This window comes from Rhynchophorus ferrugineus, unplaced genomic scaffold (genome assembly GCF_030347505.1).
Source record: "Rhynchophorus ferrugineus isolate W39M unplaced genomic scaffold, kcgeb_rfMv2 rfM8, whole genome shotgun sequence".
Classification (NCBI taxonomy): domain Eukaryota; kingdom Metazoa; phylum Arthropoda; class Insecta; order Coleoptera; family Curculionidae; genus Rhynchophorus; species Rhynchophorus ferrugineus.
In genome coordinates this window covers 33,060,121-33,080,586 of record NW_027472587.1, presented here as the reverse complement: position 1 = coordinate 33,080,586, position 20,466 = coordinate 33,060,121, and the positions used below count along the sequence as shown (strand labels likewise).

General features: G+C 28.9%; 1 pseudogene across 1 annotated transcript; it reads left to right on the top strand.

Moving 5' to 3' along the window:
• Nucleotides 1-4,302: 4,302 nt before the first annotated feature.
• LOC143201095 (polyubiquitin-A-like) lies at nucleotides 4,303-20,466 on the top strand (annotated as a pseudogene). The gene is made up of 4 exons (XR_013006880.1): nucleotides 4,303-4,432; nucleotides 5,667-6,599; nucleotides 12,615-13,319; nucleotides 19,484-20,466. The product of XR_013006880.1 is annotated as a polyubiquitin-A-like (transcript).

The window sequence follows — 20,466 nt, the reverse complement described above, 5'->3', positions numbered from 1 at the left end:
AGAAAAAATTGCGATATTTTACAGGAGATATAGCCATACATTTAAGAAAATATAAAAATATTTGTATACCAGCCCAGAGAAATATCGACATTTTCTTAACAAAGAAAAACTGACTATTAATACAATTTTAATAATAAGTACTAAAATGCACTAACATATAAAATTTAGTACCAATTTAAAAGGTTTATTAGAAATTTCAAAAGGTTTTTTATAAAATTTAAGAAATATCTTTAACATTTTTGAACCATTAAGAATTTTATATCTGTATTCCTGTCCTATACTATTAAATGAAATTATTCACTTTTGAGGAACTTCTAGGATCCATTTATTGGATCAATTTAAGTACATATTTTGTATTTTAGTAATACTGGTTGTTTTCCTATAAGGTTATTTGTTCATTGTTAAATTTTATTGTTTTCTTCCCTAATTAGAACTTTCTGAGGATGTAGTTAAGATCAATTTAAGACTGTTTATGAACATACTTTCTTAGCTTATTTAAAAGTCACTTTTATAACCATTAAATTGCGCAAGAGAGAAAAAACTATTTAATTCAACGTGTAACCTTTCTAGTATTGATGTGTTGATTTTTTAGTAATCCGATACGGCCAATCAACCAACAGCAAATCATATTAATGGCTTTTGTTGCGACTGTATTATATTGGGATATTTTATATTTTTATTCGTATTAGTAGTATTTTATGTATTTATTTCGTTTTAGAGAAACTGCGGTATTGTCAATAGCATATTGTATAGCTAGTCAGGTATTTTTGATGTTTGGTTTTCTTATCAATTTATATACCTACTTATAAAGCTGGAAATTCTTAATTGGGGTAATAAGCAATAAAACGCCAGGGTTGGGTAGTATTTGAATTACTTGTATTTAGAAATTGTAATTAAAATACAAATACATGTTTTGTATTTTAATTACATCTTGAAAATATAATTTGTTATACATATTTCAAGTACCTGACGCTGGTGTGCTTGTTAAATGTCAATGGTTTCTTGGTTGTTTGAATATTTACATGTCTAAATATGTACCTTTATATTAGTCTACGGCAGTATACGAGTATAATCTTTTAACTCACATAAAAGTTATATTTACGATTTATTTAATACACAGAAATTAACTTGGATAAACATAAACACTGGTTCTTCTCGAACGTTAATGTGGCTGCATTTGAATATCATGAGAATTTTATTTACTAGCTCACGTCTTCATGTAAGAAAGCCACATTTAGGCATTTTTCTCTTTCCATAAATATTAAGGAATCGGATGTTAGAAAAGGGCAATAGATCCTACTTTCCTAGAAACTTACTAGAAACTAGAACATAATTGCTGCAGTTTTAGATTAGATTCAGGGCAACAAGTGTTACTATAGCAAACTTCTGCTTATTTTAACGTCTGTCCCAATCAGGTTAGATTGTCTGCAGGTTTCTAATTTAAGGAATTTTACTGTTATATTTATGTTTGCAACTAAAAGAGGGATTAAAAAGAATATTTGATAGGATTTTACTTTACAACTTACATGCTTTGGTTGTCAGAGGCATCACAATACGTGACAGGCAAATAATTCCAAACTTTTAATTCATGCCCTAAAGGTATATTAAAAAAAAACATGAAATAACGCATAAGAGTAACAGGAACAGCAGTACTTGTAAAGAATATCATGATTTTATTGTTTCTGAGGACAGTTACAGTGTTCAGTCACAGGTGTCAAAAATAGTCATTATCATCATTTTAACCTAATTAAAAAGAGACAAAATGCTGTCCGATGGGTCGAACATATAACCGAATCAATCTATAAAATTAGATTTGTGTTGGCACTGCTCGACCCTGATGCCAAATGTCTACAAGATTCTCCAAAATGTTAGTGATAATTAGATGTTATAAGTCCAATTTGATACGGCAACGTTGTGACGTAATAATTTTTGATGGCGCACTGGGCTGTTTTATTGTATATACTATATAAAGAATTTATTGAACACTTGCATTGTATCATTGTAACATGTTACTCTCTCGTGTTTCAACACCTATTAATGCTTCACCATGCCATTATGCTTTCACCACATTACACTTTTAGTTCTTCCAATCAAACAGCCAATGCACGTCATTAAGACCATCGAACATATTGATATATTCAGTTTATAAAAGCGCAAAATCCTTTTTAAACTCAAGGCATTTTTCTTTCTGATTTTACTAATTAGCATTACTCTAGTTAAAAAGAGACAGAAAGAAGTCTGATGTGCCAGAACATGTAAGAAAATCGGTCTATATATAAAACTCGATTTGTGTTGATACTGGTCGACACCGTTGTCATATGTCAATGGGCACATAATAGAACTACTCTAATCTACGAGCTATTGTGACTATTCAATAAATATGCATTTGGTGCGGCAACGTTGCATTATAAATTTTGTTAGGAATGATTTTCTAGTGCATATTTTCAGGATCAAGGCTACTACTAACAATCAAACACATCTAAATAATAAGATATGAATTTTATTCATAATTGTATACAAGTTTTAGATATCATAGTCATTGAAATCAAGTCACGAGGATCAATATTTTATTTTAAACAGTTACGAATTGTATATTTACATCATTCAAGTTGTACAAAAATGTTCGTTACAAAAAACCATACAAAAATGTTGTAGGGTGAGAGGTACGGCTCGATGACTAGCAACACTGATCTGATGTTGTTGATGAAAAGTCGCTTTCACGCGTCTTAGGGTAAAACAGAAAGAATTAAACTAGGTGCATCTAAAATCGTCTCTCGCAAATGCAAACATCTTTTATACTCACGTAACAACAATGTAAACAAGTTGTCAACAAGATATTTAACAGTTCTGAATTAAAACTACTGGACGGTTTTTATGGGTATAGGTTTATTTATATATTATTTTTAAGTCCTATGTTCTAATTAGATACTATATCGTGCATCAATGGTGTCTGGGCCCCTAATGTATTTATACATCTCGAAAAAATCCAAATAAGTATAGTATTTTCATAATAATAATATCATTCTAATGTAGCTGTTTAGTATTTTAAGTAACTTTAATAATGTCTAAAGTGTATTTAACTTAATATTGAGGTAAATAACACTGTTGTTAATATTTTAGGGTTAAGCCTCAATTGTTTTGTTTACTGTGTATATGAGTCCCCAATAATTGTTTTCTTTTCAGTAACCAAATAATATACTTATTATAAATTATAAAAGGCCAATATAAAATATCTGGTGTCTTGTGATTGAAATAATAGTTCCATGGGCTATACTTCACCAGGTTAGGAAAAATGATACATGCATTTTAAAATAAATTTATTTTTAATAATCTGTTTATTGTATACAATTTTGAATCGATATTTTTGTTATTCTTTATTATCGTCATGTAGCCCATTATAAAGTATCAAAAGAAATAGATATACAGTAACAATGCTAATTTTATATTAAAATCATTAAAAAAATATTTTCTAATAAATAATAATAAAATAAATAAACAGTTTTGACATATGAGTAATATCCAAATAAAAAATTTCGATATTTTCCAATACTTTTTCAAATATATATTGACAGTTATAATATAGAGTATCGAACTTTTTTGACAATTCTTTACCTCCCACCCTTTTTACACAAAAGAATGTTCTCAGAAAAAGTAGGGTTAAAGTGAATAAACATCGATATTGACTAAAAGAATTGTATTGGAAAATAAAAATTAATTGTTGTTCATGATTTCCAATAATTAATATATTTTGTATATGTACTTTCAAATATCGATAATTTTATGCTCATAGAATGTATTATCTAGCGATCCAATAACAAGAAACTTGGCTGTCAGCCGCCATGGAAAATATCGATAGAACGTTCTAACGATATTTGAAATATTTCAATATTATTAAAAAATATCGATATATCGGAGAAAAAGATTGCGATATTTTACAGGAGATATAGCCAGACTTTTAAGAAAAAATAAAAATATTTGTATACTGTATTTCTTAACAAAGAAAAACTGACTATTAATAAGATTTTAATAATAAGTACTAAAATGCACTAACATATAAAATTTAGTACCAATTTAAAAGGTTTATTAGAAGTTTCAAAATGGTTTTTATAAAGTTTAAGAAATATCTTTAACATTTTTGAAATATCGAAAATATCGACTTACAAAAATATCGATATATAGGCTAGAAATATCGATATACCCTTCTCTCGTTAATTCTGCACATCCCTACAATTAATATTTGGAAATGTATTTTAGTTGGAGGGGGTATTGACGTTTAAACCTCAAAAAAGGCCTTATAAGGTCTGAATCTAGAAGTTGCTGAACAGTTTAAAGCAATAAGCGAAAAGTGGGCTTTGTTGTATATCGTGCTCTATTGTGTAAACGTAGTTGTGATAGGAAGTTATAGTTATCCGTGTTTATAAGAAAGCTATAAGTAAGTATAACTTTGAAACAATTTTCTTTGTATTCATGACAATGCAGATTTTGCTTTGTTTAAGGGTTTCTTAGCAATTTTTAAATTTCTTTCCAACAAAAATTATAATATTTGTGTGTTCCTTTAACGTTATTTAGATAAAGATTATTCAGGAAATCTAAGGTTAGCATCATTATGTTTCAATTTATTATTTGTTAATGTGTTTTATGTATTACGTATTACTGAAAATGTTTTCAATGTTTGTTTTAAATGTCTCAATACGTATTAGGTCTTTGTTATAGAATAGTTCGTGAATTGTTATGTTCATTAGTGTTGGCAATGTTATTTTTACCAGATTACTGATATATCATATATCAGTATACTTATTTCGCAGTATTATAATTTAGTTTGGTTATGTATTAACATTTTAATAGGAAGTTATAAATTTAACGATATTAATTCTCTTTAATACATAATTCATTGCAATGCGATTAAATGTATCAATATTTTAATATACCTAGTCGAATTAAAAGTTGAAAAAGCACTCATAATAAAATCGAGTTTGTATATGTTCCTCAGATTTACTAATATGCCTTTCTTTTTACTACCACTAAATACCTTAAAATAATATAATTAGATTGTTTTAACTGAAACATTGAGAACATTAATGAAAACGAAAAAAACAAAACAAAGTAGACGTCAAATATGGTATATTGCAATATCATAGTAATAGCATCGATATATATTCAGTTATGTATATTCATATAGTATTTGCTTTGCTTTTGTTTTACACCTTTTTACACCACCAATCTGTTGTTCCTTGCATGTATGGATTTTTTTCTTGTACAAGCACTAGGAACTATAAAAATAATATTGATATGTACAAATTTAACATACCTGTGATCTTCGAAAATTAGCTGGCTATTCTGATAATTTTCTTGATATTCTTACATGTAGAGTTTAATATAATTTTTATTCACTTTTAAATTTATTTGTTTCTGAAATTTATAAAATTTGATTACATTTATATTAATTTTACAACCATGTATAAGAAATTGACAAGCAAGTAAAAGCAAACCATACAACTGGCAAATGCTAGACATAGTGTAGACACATAATACACAATAGACACATAACTAGACCTAATGTAGATTATTCTAAAGTGTATGTGGATAGCAAACCAATCCTATACTACATGTTGTTTACTTTCTTATGTTCAATTTATATTTTTCATTAGTATATATTTTTATTGCAGCATGCAGATTTTCGTGAAGACTTTGACTGGCAAAACCATCACCCTGGAGGCTGAGGCATCTGACACAATCGAAAATGTTAAAGCCAAGATTCAAGATAAAGAAGGCATTCCACCAGACCAGCAGCGATTGATCTTTGCTGGTAAACAACTAGAAGATGGACGTACATTGTCTGATTACAACATCCAAAAGGAATCAACTCTTCACTTAGTGTTGAGATTGAGGGGAGGCATGCAAATTATTGTCAAGACTTTAACTGGCAAAACCATTACTCTGGAGGTTGAAGCCTCTGACACTATTGAAAATGCGAAAGCCAAGATTCAAGATAAAGAAGGCATTGCCCCAGACCAACAGCGATTGATCTTTGCTGGTAAACAACTAGAAGATGGACGTACATTGTCTGATTACAACATCCAGAAGGAATCAACTCTTCACTTAGTGTTGAGATTGAGGGGAGGCATGCAAATTATTGTCAAGACTTTAACTGGCAAAACCATTACTCTGGAGGTTGAAGCCTCTGACACTATTGAAAATGCGAAAGCCAAGATTCAAGATAAAGAAGGCATTGCCCCAGACCAACAGCGATTGATCTTTGCTGGTAAACAACTAGAAGATGGACGTACTCTTTTTGATTACAATATCCAGAAAGAATCTACACTTCACCTGGTATTGAGATTGAGAGGAGGCATGCAGATTTTTGTCAAAACTTTAACTGGTAAAACGATCACCCTTGAAGTTGAACCATCAGACACGATTGAAAATGTAAAAGCTAAAATTCGAGATAAAGAAGGTATTCCTCCAGATCAACAGCGATTGATCTTTGCTGGTAAACAATTGGAAGATGGTCGTACCCTATCTGATTACAATATTCAAAAGGAGTCCACATTGCATTTAGTGCTAAGACTCAGAGGTGGCAATTAAAAGCATTTTTATTTGTATTTTGATATATTTTTAAATTAATGTGAAATAAATATCTGCAGTAATACATGTTTTTTTTTCTTACTCTTAACTTATTTGAAGACCATGTATTTAAAACTGAATATTTTTAAATTAGTATTTTATAATAAGCAACCCTTAATAACTCGAAGTGAAGATATTTTGAGTGTTTGGATAGCAGTTTTTGGGAGTTTGGATGTAAGAACCCTATTGGTAGTATATAATAGTTGATAATTAATAACCAATGCAGATGTAAAAATACTTATAGCTGATTTATATTCAAGATGAAAAACAGGAAATAGAATTAAAAGATATTAAGTTATTAGTTGTTTTTAGCTCTATTCGATATATATATTCGATATTCTGTATCGATATATCGGAGAAAAAATTGCGATATTTTACAGGAGATATAGCCATACATTTAAGAAAATATAAAAATATTTGTATACCAGCCCAGAGAAATATCGACATTTTCTTAACAAAGAAAAACTGACTATTAATACAATTTTAATAATAAGTACTAAAATGCACTAACATATAAAATTTAGTACCAATTTAAAAGGTTTATTAGAAATTTCGAAAGGTTTTTTATAAAGTTTAAGAAATATCTTTAACATTTTTGAACCATTAAGAATTTTATATCTGTATTCTTGTCCTATACTATTAAATGAAATTATTCACTTTTGAGGAACTTCTAGGATCCATTTATTGGATCAATTTAAGTACATATTTTGTATTTTAGTAATACTGGTTGTTTTCCTATAAGGTTATTTGTTCATTGTTAAATTTTATTGTTTTCTTCCCTAATTAGAACTTTCTGAGGATGTAGTTAAGATCAATTTAAGACTGTTTATGAACATACTTTCTTAGCTTATTTAAAAGTCACTTTTATAACCATTAAATTGCGCAAGAGAGAAAAAACTATTTAATTCAACGTGTAACCTTTCTAGTATTGATGTGTTGATTTTTTAGTAATCCGATACGGCCAATCAACCAACAGCAAATCATATTAATGGCTTTTGTTGCGACTGTATTATATTGGGATATTTTATATTTTTATTCGTATTAGTAGTATTTTATGTATTTATTTCGTTTTAGAGAAACTGCGGTATTGTCAATAGCATATTGTATAGCTAGTCAGGTATTTTTGATGTTTGGTTTTCTTATCAATTTATATACCTACTTATAAAGCTGGAAATTCTTAATTGGGGTAATAAGCAATAAAACGCCAGGGTTGGGTAGTATTTGAATTACTTGTATTTAGAAATTGTAATTGAAATACAAATACATGTTTTGTATTTTAATTACATCTTGAAAATATAATTTGTTATACATATTTCAAGTACCTGACGCTGGTGTGCTTGTTAAATGTCAATGGTTTCTTGGTTGTTTGAATATTTACATGTAAAATGTATGTACCTTTATATTAGTCTACGGCAGTATACGAGTATAATCTTTTAACTCACATAAAAGTTATATATACGATTTATTTAATACATAGAAATTAACTTGGATAAACATAAACACTGGTTCTTCTCGAACGTTAATGTGGCTGCATTTGAATATCATGAGAATTTTATTTACTAGCTCACGTCTTCATGTAAGAAAGCCACATTTAGTCATTTTTCTCTTTCCATAAATATTAAGGAATCGGATGTTAGAAAAGGGCAATAGATCCTACTTTCCTAGAAACTTACTAGAAACTAGAACATAATTGCTGCAGTTTTAGATTAGATTCAGGGCAACAAGTGTTACTATAGCAAACTTCTGCTTACTTTAACGTCTGTCCTAATCAGGTTAGATTGTCTGCAGGTTTCTAATTTAAGGAATTTTACTGTTATATTTATGTTTGCAACTAAAAGAGAGATTAAAAAGAATATTTGATAGGATTTTACTTTACAACTTACATGCTTTGGTTGTCAGAGGCATCACAATACGTGACAGGCAAATAATTCCAAGCTTTTAATTCATGCCCTAAAGGTATATTTAAAAAAAACATGAAATAACGCATAAGAGTAACAGGAACAGCAGTACTAGTAAAGAATATCATGATTTTATTGTTTCTGAGGACAGTTACAGTGTTCAGTCACAGGTGTCAAAAATAGTCATTATCATCATTTTAACCTAATTAAAAAGAGACAAAATGCTGTCCGATGGGTCGAACATATAACCGAATCAATCTATAAAATTAGATTTGTGTTGGCACTGCTCGACCCTGATGCCAAATGTCTACAAGATTCTCCAAAATGTTAGTGATAATTAGATGTTATAAGTCCAATTTGATACGGCAACGTTGTGACGTAATAATTTTTGATGGCGCACTGGGCTGTTTTATTGTATATACTATATAAAGAATTTATTGAACACTTGCATTGTATCATTGTAACATGTTACTCTCTCGTGTTTCAACACCTATTAATGCTTCACCATGCCATTATGCTTTCGCCACATTACACTTTTAGTTCTTCCAATCAAACAGCCAATGCACGTCATTAAGACCATCGAACATATTGATATATTCAGTTTATAAAAGCGCAAAATCCTTTTTAAACTCAAGGCATTTTTCTTTCTGATTTTACTAATTAGCATTACTCTAGTTAAAAAGAGACAGAAAGAAGTCTGATGTGCCAGAACATGTAAGAAAATCGGTCTATATATAAAACTCGATTTGTGTTGATACTGGTCGACACCGTTGTCATATGTCAATGGGCACATAATAGAACTACTCTAATCTACGAGCTATTGTGACTATTCAATAAATATGCATTTGGTGCGGCAACGTTGCATTATAAATTTTGTTAGGAATGATTTTCTAGTGCATATTTTCAGGATCAAGGCTACTACTAACAATCAAACACATCTAAATAATAAGATATGAATTTTATTCATAATTGTATACAAGTTTTAGATATCATAGTCATTGAAATCAAGTCACGAGGATCAATATTTTATTTTAAACAGTTACGAATTGTATATTTACATCATTCAAGTTGTACAAAAATGTTCGTTACAAAAAACCATACAAAAATGTTGTAGGATGAGAGGTACGGCTCGATGACTAGCAACACTGATCTGATGTTGTTGATGAAAAGTCGCTTTCACGCGTCTTAGGGTAAAACAGAAAGAATTAAACTAGGTGCATCTAAAATCGTCTCTCGCAAATGCAAACATCTTTTATACTCACGTAACAACAATGTAAACAAGTTGTCAACAAGATATTTAACAGTTCTGAATTAAAACTACTGGACGGTTTTTATGGGTATAGGTTTATTTATACATTATTTTTAAGTCCTATGTTCTAATTAGATACTATATCGTGCATCAATGGTGTCTGGGCCCCTAATGTATTTATACATCTCGAAAAAATCCAAATAAGTATAGTATTTTCATAATAATAATATCATTCTAATGTAGCTGTTTAGTATTTTAAGTAACTTTAATAATGTCTAAAGTGTATTTAACTTAATATTGAGGTAAATAACACTGTTGTTAATATTTTAGGGTTAAGCCTCAATTGTTTTGTTTACTGTGTATATGAGTCCCCAATAATTGTTTTCTTTTCAGTAACCAAATAATATACTTATTATAAATTATAAAAGGCCAATATAAAATATCTGGTGTCTTGTGATTGAAATAATAGTTCCATGGGCTATACTTCACCAGGTTAGGAAAAATGATACATGCATTTTAAAATAAATTTATTTTTAATAATTTGTTTATTGTATACAATTTTGAATCGATATTTTTGTTATTCTTTATTATCGTCATGTAGCCCATTATAAAGTATCAAAAGAAATAGATATACAGTAACAATGCTAATTTTATATTAAAATCATTAAAAAAATATTTTCTAATAAATAATAATAAAATAAATAAACAGTTTTGACATATGAGTAATATCCAAATAAAAAATTTCGATATTTTCCAATACTTTTTCAAATATATATTGACAGTTATAATATAGAGTATCGAACTTTTTTGACAATTCTTTACCTCCCACCCTTTTTACACAAAAGAATGTTCTCAGAAAAAGTAGGGTTAAAGTGAATAAACATCGATATTGACTAAAAGAATTGTATTGGAAAATAAAAATTAATTGTTGTTCATGATTTCCAATAATTAATATATTTTGTATATGTACTTTCAAATATCGATAATTTTATGCTCATAGAATGTATTATCTAGCGATCCAATAACAAGAAACTTGGCTGTCAGCCGCCATGGAAAATATCGATAGAACGTTCTAACGATATTTGAAATATTTCAATATTATTAAAAAATATCGATATATCGGAGAAAAAGATTGCGATATTTTACAGGAGATATAGCCAGACTTTTAAGAAAAAATAAAAATATTTGTATACTGTATTTCTTAACAAAGAAAAACTGACTATTAATAAGATTTTAATAATAAGTACTAAAATGCACTAACATATAAAATTTAGTACCAATTTAAAAGGTTTATTAGAAGTTTCAAAATGGTTTTTATAAAGTTTAAGAAATATCTTTAACATTTTTGAAATATCGAAAATATCGACTTATAATCTTCTCTCCCGTTTATTTTCCACATCCCTACAATTAATATTTCGAAATGTATTTTAGTTGGAGGGGGTATTGACGTTCAGACCTCAAAAAAGGCCTTATAAGGTCTGAATCTAGAAGTTGCTGAACAGTTTAAAGCAATAAGCAAAAAGTGGGCTTTGTTGTATATCGTGCTCTATTGTGTAAACGTAGTTGTGATAGGAAGTTATAGTTATCCGTGTTTATAAGAAAGCTATAAGTAAGTATAACTTTGAAACAATTTTCTTTGTATACATGACAATGCAGATTTTGCTTTGTTTAAGGGTTTCTTAGCAATTTTTAAATTTCTTTCCAACAAAAATTATAATATTTGTGTGTTCCTTTAACGTTATTTAGATAAAGATTATTCAGGAAATCTAAGGTTAGCATCATTATGTTTCAATTTATTATTTGTTAATGTGTTTTATGTATTACGTATTACTGAAAATGTTTTCAATGTTTGTTTTAAATGTTTCAATACGTATTAGGTCTTTGTTATAGAATAGTTCGTGAATTGTTATGTTCATTAGTGTTGGCAATGTTATTTTTACCAGATTACTGATATATCATATATCAGTATACTTATTTCGCAGTATTATAATTTAGTTTGGTTATGTATTAACTTTTTAATAGGAAGTTATAAATTTAACGATATTAATTCTCTTTAATACATAATTCATTGCAATGCGATTAAATGTATCAATATTTTAATATACCTAGTCGAATTAAAAGTTGAAAAAGCACTCATAATAAAATCGAGTTTGTATATGTTCCTCAGATTTACTAATATGCCTTTCTTTTTACTACCACTAAATACCTTAAAATAATATAATTAGATTGTTTTAACTGAAACATTGAGAACATTAATGAAAACGAAAAAAACAAAACAAAGTAGACGTCAAATTTGGTATATTGCAATATCATAGTAATAGCATCGATATATATTCAGTTATGTATATTCATATAGTATTTGCTTTGCTTTTGTTTTACACCTTTTTACACCACCAATCTGTTGTTCCTTGCATGTATGGATTTTTTTCTTGTACAAGCACTAGGAACTATAAAAATAATATTGATATGTACAAATTTAACATACCTGTGATCTTCGAAAATTAGCTGGCTATTCTGATAATTTTCTTGATATTCTTACATGTAGAGTTTAATATAATTTTTATTCACTTTTAAATTTATTTGTTTCTGAAATTTATAAAATTTGATTACATTTATATTAATTTTACAACCATGTATAAGAAATTGACAAGCAAGTAAAAGCAAACCATACAACTGGCAAATGCTAGACATAATGTAGACACATAATACACAATAGACACATAACTAGACCTAATGTAGATTATTCTAAAGTGTATGTGGATAGCAAAGCAATCCTATACTACATGTTGTTTACTTTCTTATGTTCAATTTATATTTTTCATTAGTATATTTTTTTATTGCAGCATGCAGATTTTCGTGAAGACTTTGACTGGCAAAACCATCACCCTGGAGGCTGAGGCATCTGACACAATCGAAAATGTTAAAGCCAAGATTCAAGATAAAGAAGGCATTCCACCAGACCAGCAGCGATTGATCTTTGCTGGTAAACAACTAGAAGATGGACGTACATTGTCTGATTACAACATCCAAAAGGAATCAACTCTTCACTTAGTGTTGAGATTGAGGGGAGGCATGCAAATTATTGTCAAGACTTTAACTGGCAAAACCATTACTCTGGAGGTTGAAGCCTCTGACACTATTGAAAATGCGAAAGCCAAGATTCAAGATAAAGAAGGCATTGCCCCAGACCAACAGCGATTGATCTTTGCTGGTAAACAACTAGAAGATGGACGTACTCTTTCTGATTACAATATCCAGAAGGAATCTACACTTCACCTGGTATTGAGATTGAGAGGAGGCATGCAGATTTTTGTCAAAACTTTAACTGGTAAAACGATCACCCTTGAAGTTGAACCATCAGACACGATTGAAAATGTAAAAGCTAAAATTCGAGATAAAGAAGGTATTCCTCCAGATCAACAGCGATTGATCTTTGCTGGTAAACAATTGGAAGATGGTCGTACCCTATCTGATTACAATATTCAAAAGGAGTCCACATTGCATTTAGTGCTAAGACTCAGAGGTGGCAATTAAAAGCATTTTTATTTGTATTTTGATATATTTTTAAATTAATGTGAAATAAATATCTGCAGTAATACATGTTTTTTTTTCTTACTCTTAACTTATTTGAAGACCATGTATTTAAAACTGAATATTTTTAAATTAGTATTTTATAATAAGCAACCCTTAATAACTCGAAGTGAAGATATTTTGAGTGTTTGGATAGCAGTTTTTGGGAGTTTGGATGTAAGAACCCTATTGGTAGTATATAATAGTTGATAATTAATAACCAATGCAGATGTAAAAATACTTATAGCTGATTTATATTCAAGATGAAAAACAGGAAATAGAATTAAAAGATATTAAGTTATTAGTTGTTTTTAGCTCTATTCGATATATATATATATTCGATATTCTATATCGATATATCGGAGAAAAAATTGCGATATTTTACAGGAGATATAGCCATACATTTAAGAAAATATAAAAATATTTGTATACCAGCCCAGAGAAATATCGACATTTTCTTAACAAAGAAAAACTGACTATTAATACAATTTTAATAATGAGTACTAAAATGCACTAACATATAAAATTTAGTACCAATTTAAAAGGTTTATTAGAAATTTCAAAAGGTTTTTTATAAAGTTTAAGAAATATCTTTAACATTTTTGAACCATTAAGAATTTTATATCTGTATTCCTGTCCTATACTATTAAATGAAATTATTCACTTTTGAGGAACTTCTAGGATCCATTTAAGTACATATTTTGTATTTTAGTAATACTGGTTGTTTTCCTATAAGGTTATTTGTTCATTGTTAAATTTTATTGTTTTCTTCCCTAATTAGAACTTTCTGAGAATGTAGTTAAGATCAATTTAAGACTGTTTATGAACATACTTTCTTAGCTTATTTAAAAGTCACTTTTATAACCATTAAATTGCGCAAGAGAGAAAAAACTATTTAATTCAACGTGTAACCTTTCTAGTATTGATGTGTTGATTTTTTAGTAATCCGATACGGCCAATCAACCAACAGCAAATCATATTAATGGCTTTTGTTGCGACTGTATTATATTGGGATATTTTATATTTTTATTCGTATTAGTAGTATTTTATGTATTTATTTCGTTTTAGAGAAACTGCGATATTGTCAATAGCATATTGTATAGCTAGTCAGGTTTTTTTGATGTTTGGTTTTCTTATCAATTTATATACCTACTTATAAAGCTGTAAAGTCTTAATTGGGGTAATAAGCAATAAAACGCCAGGGTTGGGTAGTATTTGAATTACTTTTAGTATTTAGAAATTGTAATTAAAATACAAATACATGTTTTGTATTTTAATTACATCTTGAAAATATAATTTGTTATACATATTTCAAGTACCTGACGCTGGTGTGCTTGTTAAATGTCAATGGTTTCTTGGTTGTTTGAATATTTACATGTCTAAATATGTACCTTTATATTAGTCTACGGCAGTATACGAGTATAATCTTTTAACTCACATAAAAGTTATATTTACGATTTATTTAATACATAGAAATTAACTTGGATAAACATAAACACTGGTTCTTCTCGAACGTTAATGTGGCTGCATTTGAATATCATGAGAATTTTATTTACTAGCTCACGTCTTCATGTAAGAAAGCCACATTTAGGCAATTTTCTCTTTCCATAAATATTAAGGAATCGGATGTTAGAAAAGGGCAATAGATCCTACTTTCCTAGAAACTTACTAGAAACTAGAACATAATTGCTGCAGTTTTAGATTAGATTCAGGGCAACAAGTGTTACTATAGCAAACTTCTGCTTACTTTAACGTCTGTCCTAATCAGGTTAGATTGTCTGCAGGTTTCTAATTTAAGGAATTTTACTGTTATATTTATGTTTGCAAAGCAAAGAGAGATTAAAAAGAATATTTGATAGGATTTTACTTTACAAAATGCTTTGGTTGTCAGAGGCATCACAATACGTGACAGGCAAATAATTCCAAACTTTTAATTCATGCCCTAAAGGTATATTAAAAAAAAAACATGAAATAACGCATAAGAGTAACAGGAACAGCAGTACTAGTAAAGAATATCATGATTTTATTGTTTCTGAGGACAGTTACAGTGTTCAGTCACAGGTGTCAAAAATAGTCATTATCATCATTTTAACCTAATTAAAAAGAGACAAAATGCTGTCCGATGGGTCGAACATATAACCGAATCAATCTATAAAATTAGATTTGTGTTGGCACTGCTCGACCCTGATGCCAAATGTCTACAAGATTCTCCAAAATGTTGGTGATAATTAGATGTTATAAGTCCAATTTGATACGGCAACGTTGTGACGTAATAATTTTTGATGGCGCACTGGGCTGTTTTATTGTATATACTATATAAAGAATTTATTGAACACTTGCATTGTATCATTGTAACATGTTACTCTCTCGTGTTTCAACACCTATTAATGCTTCACCATGCCATTATGCTTTCGCCACATTACACTTTTAGTTCTTCCAATCAAACAGCCAATGCACGTCATTAAGACCATCGAACATATTGATATATTCAGTTTATAAAAACGCAAAATCCTTTTTAAACTCAAGGTATTTTTTTTTCTGATTTTACTAATTAGCATTACTCTAGTTAAAAAGATACAGAAAGAAGTCTGATGTGCCAGAACATGTAAGAAAATCGGTCTATATATAAAACTCGATTTGTGTTGATACTGGTCGACACCGTTGTCATATGTCAATGGGCATATAATAGAACAACTCTAATCTACGAGCTATTGTGACTATTCAATAAATATGCATTAGATGTACTATAAAGTAAAAATAAATTATATTTTGTAACGTTATTTTTAATTCGTTATTTTATTTAAATTTTGTTGATAGAGTCAATAGAAGCTAAAACTTAAATTTGGTGCGGCAACGTTGTATTATAAATTTTGTTAGGAATGATTTTCTAGTGCATATTTTCAGGATCAAGGCTACTACTAACAATCAAACACATCTAAATAATAAGATATGAATTTTATTCATAATTGTATACAAGTTTTAAATATCATAGTCATTGAAATCAACTCACGAGGATCAATATTTTATTTTAAACAGTTACGAATTGTATATTTACATCATTCAAGTTGTACAAAAATGTTTGTTACAAAAAACCATATAAAAATGTAGTAGGATGAGAGGTACGGCTCGATGACTAGCAACACTGATCTGATGTTGTTGATGAAAAGTCGCTTTCACGCGTCTTACCGTAAAACAGAAAGAATTAAACTAGGTGCATCTAAAATCGTCTCTCGCAAATGCAAACATCTTTTATACTCACGTAACAACAATGTAAACAAGTTGTCAACAAGATATTTAACAGTTCTGAATTAAAACTACTGGACGGTTTTTATGGGTATAGGTTTATTTATACATTATTTTTAAGTCCTATGTTCTAATTAGATACTCTATCGTGCATCAATGGTGTCTGGGCCCCTAATGTATTTATACATCTCGAAAAAATCCAAATAAGTATAGTATTTTCATAATAATAATATCATTCTAATGTAGCTGTTTAGTATTTTAAGTAATTTTAATAATGTCTAAAGTGTATTTAACTTAATATTGAGGTAAATAACACTGTTGTTAATATTTTAGGGTTAAGCCTCAATTGTTTTGTTTACTGTGTATATGAGTCCCCAATAATTGTTTTTTTTTCAGTAACCAAATAATATACTTATTATAAATTATAAAAGGCCAATATAAAATATCTGGTGTCTTGTGAATGAAATAATAGTTCCATGGGCTATACTTCACCAGGTTAGGAAAAATGATACATGTATTTTAAAATAAATTTATTTTTAATAATCTGTTTATTGTATACTATTTTGAATCGATATTTTTGTTATTCTTTATTATCGTCATGTAGCCCACTATAAAGTATCAAAAGAAATAGATATACAGTAACAGTGCTAATTTTATATTAAAATCATTAAAAAAATATTTTCTAATAAATAATAATAAAATAAATAAACAGTTTTGACATATGAGTAATATCCAAATAAAAAATTTCGATATTTTCCAATACTTTTTCAAATATATATTGACAGTTATAATATAGAGTATCGAACTTTTTTGACAATTCTTTACCTCCCACCCTTTTTACACAAAAGAATGTTCTCAGAAAAAGTAGGGTTAAAGTGAATAAACATCGATATTGACTAAAAGAATTGTATTGGAAAATAAAAATTAATTGTTGTTCATGATTTCCAATAATTAATATATTTTGTATATGTACTTTCAAATATCGATAATTTTATGCTCATAGAATATATTATCTAGCGATCCAATAACAAGAAACTATGGCTGTCAGCCGCCATGGAAAATATCGATAGAACGTTCTAACGATATTTGAAATATTTCAATATTATTAAAAAAATATCGATATATCGGAGAAAAAGATTGCGATATTTTACAGGAGATATAGCCAGACTTTTAAGAAAAAATAAAAATATTTGTGTACCAGCCTAGAGAAATATCGACATTTTCTTAACAAAGAAAAACTGACTATTAATAAGATTTTAATAATAAGTACTAAAATGCACTAACATATAAAATTTAGTACCAATTTAAAAGGTTTATTAGAAGTTTCAAAATGGTTTTTATAAAGTTTAAGAAATATCTTTAACATTTTTGAAATATCGAAAATATCGACTTACAAAAATATCGATATATAGGCTAGAAATATCGATATACCCTTCTCTCGTTAATTCTGCACATCCCTACAATTAATATTTGGAAATGTATTTTAGTTGGAGGGGGTATTGACGTTTAAACCTCAAAAAAGGCCTTATAAGGTCTGAATCTAGAAGTTGCTGAACAGTTTAAAGCAATAAGCGAAAAGTGGGCTTTGTTGTATATCGTGCTCTATTGTGTAAACGTAGTTGTGATAGGAAGTTATAGTTATCCGTGTTTATAAGAAAGCTATAAGTAAGTATAACTTTGAAACAATTTTCTTTGTATTCATGACAATGCAGATTTTGCTTTGTTTAAGGGTTTCTTAGCAATTTTTAAATTTCTTTCCAACAAAAATTATAATATTTGTGTGTTCCTTTAACGTTATTTAGATAAAGATTATTCAGAAAATCTAAGGTTAGCATCATTATGTTTCAATTTATTATTTGTTAATGTGTTTTATGTATTACGTATTACTGAAAATGTTTTCAATGTTTGTTTTAAATGTCTCAATACGTATTAGGTCTTTGTTATAGAATAGTTCGTGAATTGTTATGTTCATTAGTGTTGGCAATGTTATTTTTACCAGATTACTGATATATCATATATCAGTATACTTATTTCGCAGTATTATAATTTAGTTTGGTTATGTATTAACATTTTAATAGGAAGTTATAAATTTAACGATATTAATTCTCTTTAATACATAATTCATTGCAATGCGATTAAATGTATCAATATTTTAATATACCTAGTCGAATTAAAAGTTGAAAAAGCACTCATAATAAAATCGAGTTTGTATATGTTCCTCAGATTTACTAATATGCCTTTCTTTTTACTACCACTAAATACCTTAAAATAATATAATTAGATTGTTTTAACTGAAACATTGAGAACATTAATGAAAACGAAAAAAACAAAACAAAGTAGACGTCAAATATGGTATATTGCAATATCATAGTAATAGCATCGATATATATTCAGTTATGTATATTCATATAGTATTTGCTTTGCTTTTGTTTTACACCTTTTTACACCACCAATCTGTTGTTCCTTGCATGTATGGATTTTTTTCTTGTACAAGCACTAGGAACTATAAAAATAATATTGATATGTACAAATTTAACATACCTGTGATCTTCGAAAATTAGCTGGCTATTCTGATAATTTTCTTGATATTCTTACATGTAGAGTTTAATATAATTTTTATTCACTTTTAAATTTATTTGTTTCTGAAATTTATAAAATTTGATTACATTTATATTAATTTTACAACCATGTATAAGAAATTGACAAGCAAGTAAAAGCAAACCATACAACTGGCAAATGCTAGACATAGTGTAGACACATAATACACAATAGACACATAACTAGACCTAATGTAGATTATTCTAAAGTGTATGTGGATAGCAAACCAATCCTATACTACATGTTGTTTACTTTCTTATGTTCAATTTATATTTTTCATTAGTATATATTTTTATTGCAGCATGCAGATTTTCGTGAAGACTTTGACTGGCAAAACCATCACCCTGGAGGCTGAGGCATCTGACACAATCGAAAATGTTAAAGCCAAGATTCAAGATAAAGAAGGCATTCCACCAGACCAGCAGCGATTGATCTTTGCTGGTAAACAACTAGAAGATGGACGTACATTGTCTGATTACAACATCCAAAAGGAATCAACTCTTCACTTAGTGTTGAGATTGAGGGGAGGCATGCAAATTATTGTCAAGACTTTAACTGGCAAAACCATTACTCTGGAGGTTGAAGCCTCTGACACTATTGAAAATGCGAAAGCCAAGATTCAAGATAAAGAAGGCATTGCCCCAGACCAACAGCGATTGATCTTTGCTGGTAAACAACTAGAAGATGGACGTACATTGTCTGATTACAACATCCAGAAGGAATCAACTCTTCACTTAGTGTTGAGATTGAGGGGAGGCATGCAAATTATTGTCAAGACTTTAACTGGCAAAACCATTACTCTGGAGGTTGAAGCCTCTGACACTATTGAAAATGCGAAAGCCAAGATTCAAGATAAAGAAGGCATTGCCCCAGACCAACAGCGATTGATCTTTGCTGGTAAACAACTAGAAGATGGACGTACTCTTTTTGATTACAATATCCAGAAAGAATCTACACTTCACCTGGTATTGAGATTGAGAGGAGGCATGCAGATTTTTGTCAAAACTTTAACTGGTAAAACGATCACCCTTGAAGTTGAACCATCAGACACGATTGAAAATGTAAAAGCTAAAATTCGAGATAAAGAAGGTATTCCTCCAGATCAACAGCGATTGATCTTTGCTGGTAAACAATTGGAAGATGGTCGTACCCTATCTGATTACAATATTCAAAAGGAGTCCACATTGCATTTAGTGCTAAGACTCAGAGGTGGCAATTAAAAGCATTTTTATTTGTATTTTGATATATTTTTAAATTAATGTGAAATAAATATCTGCAGTAATA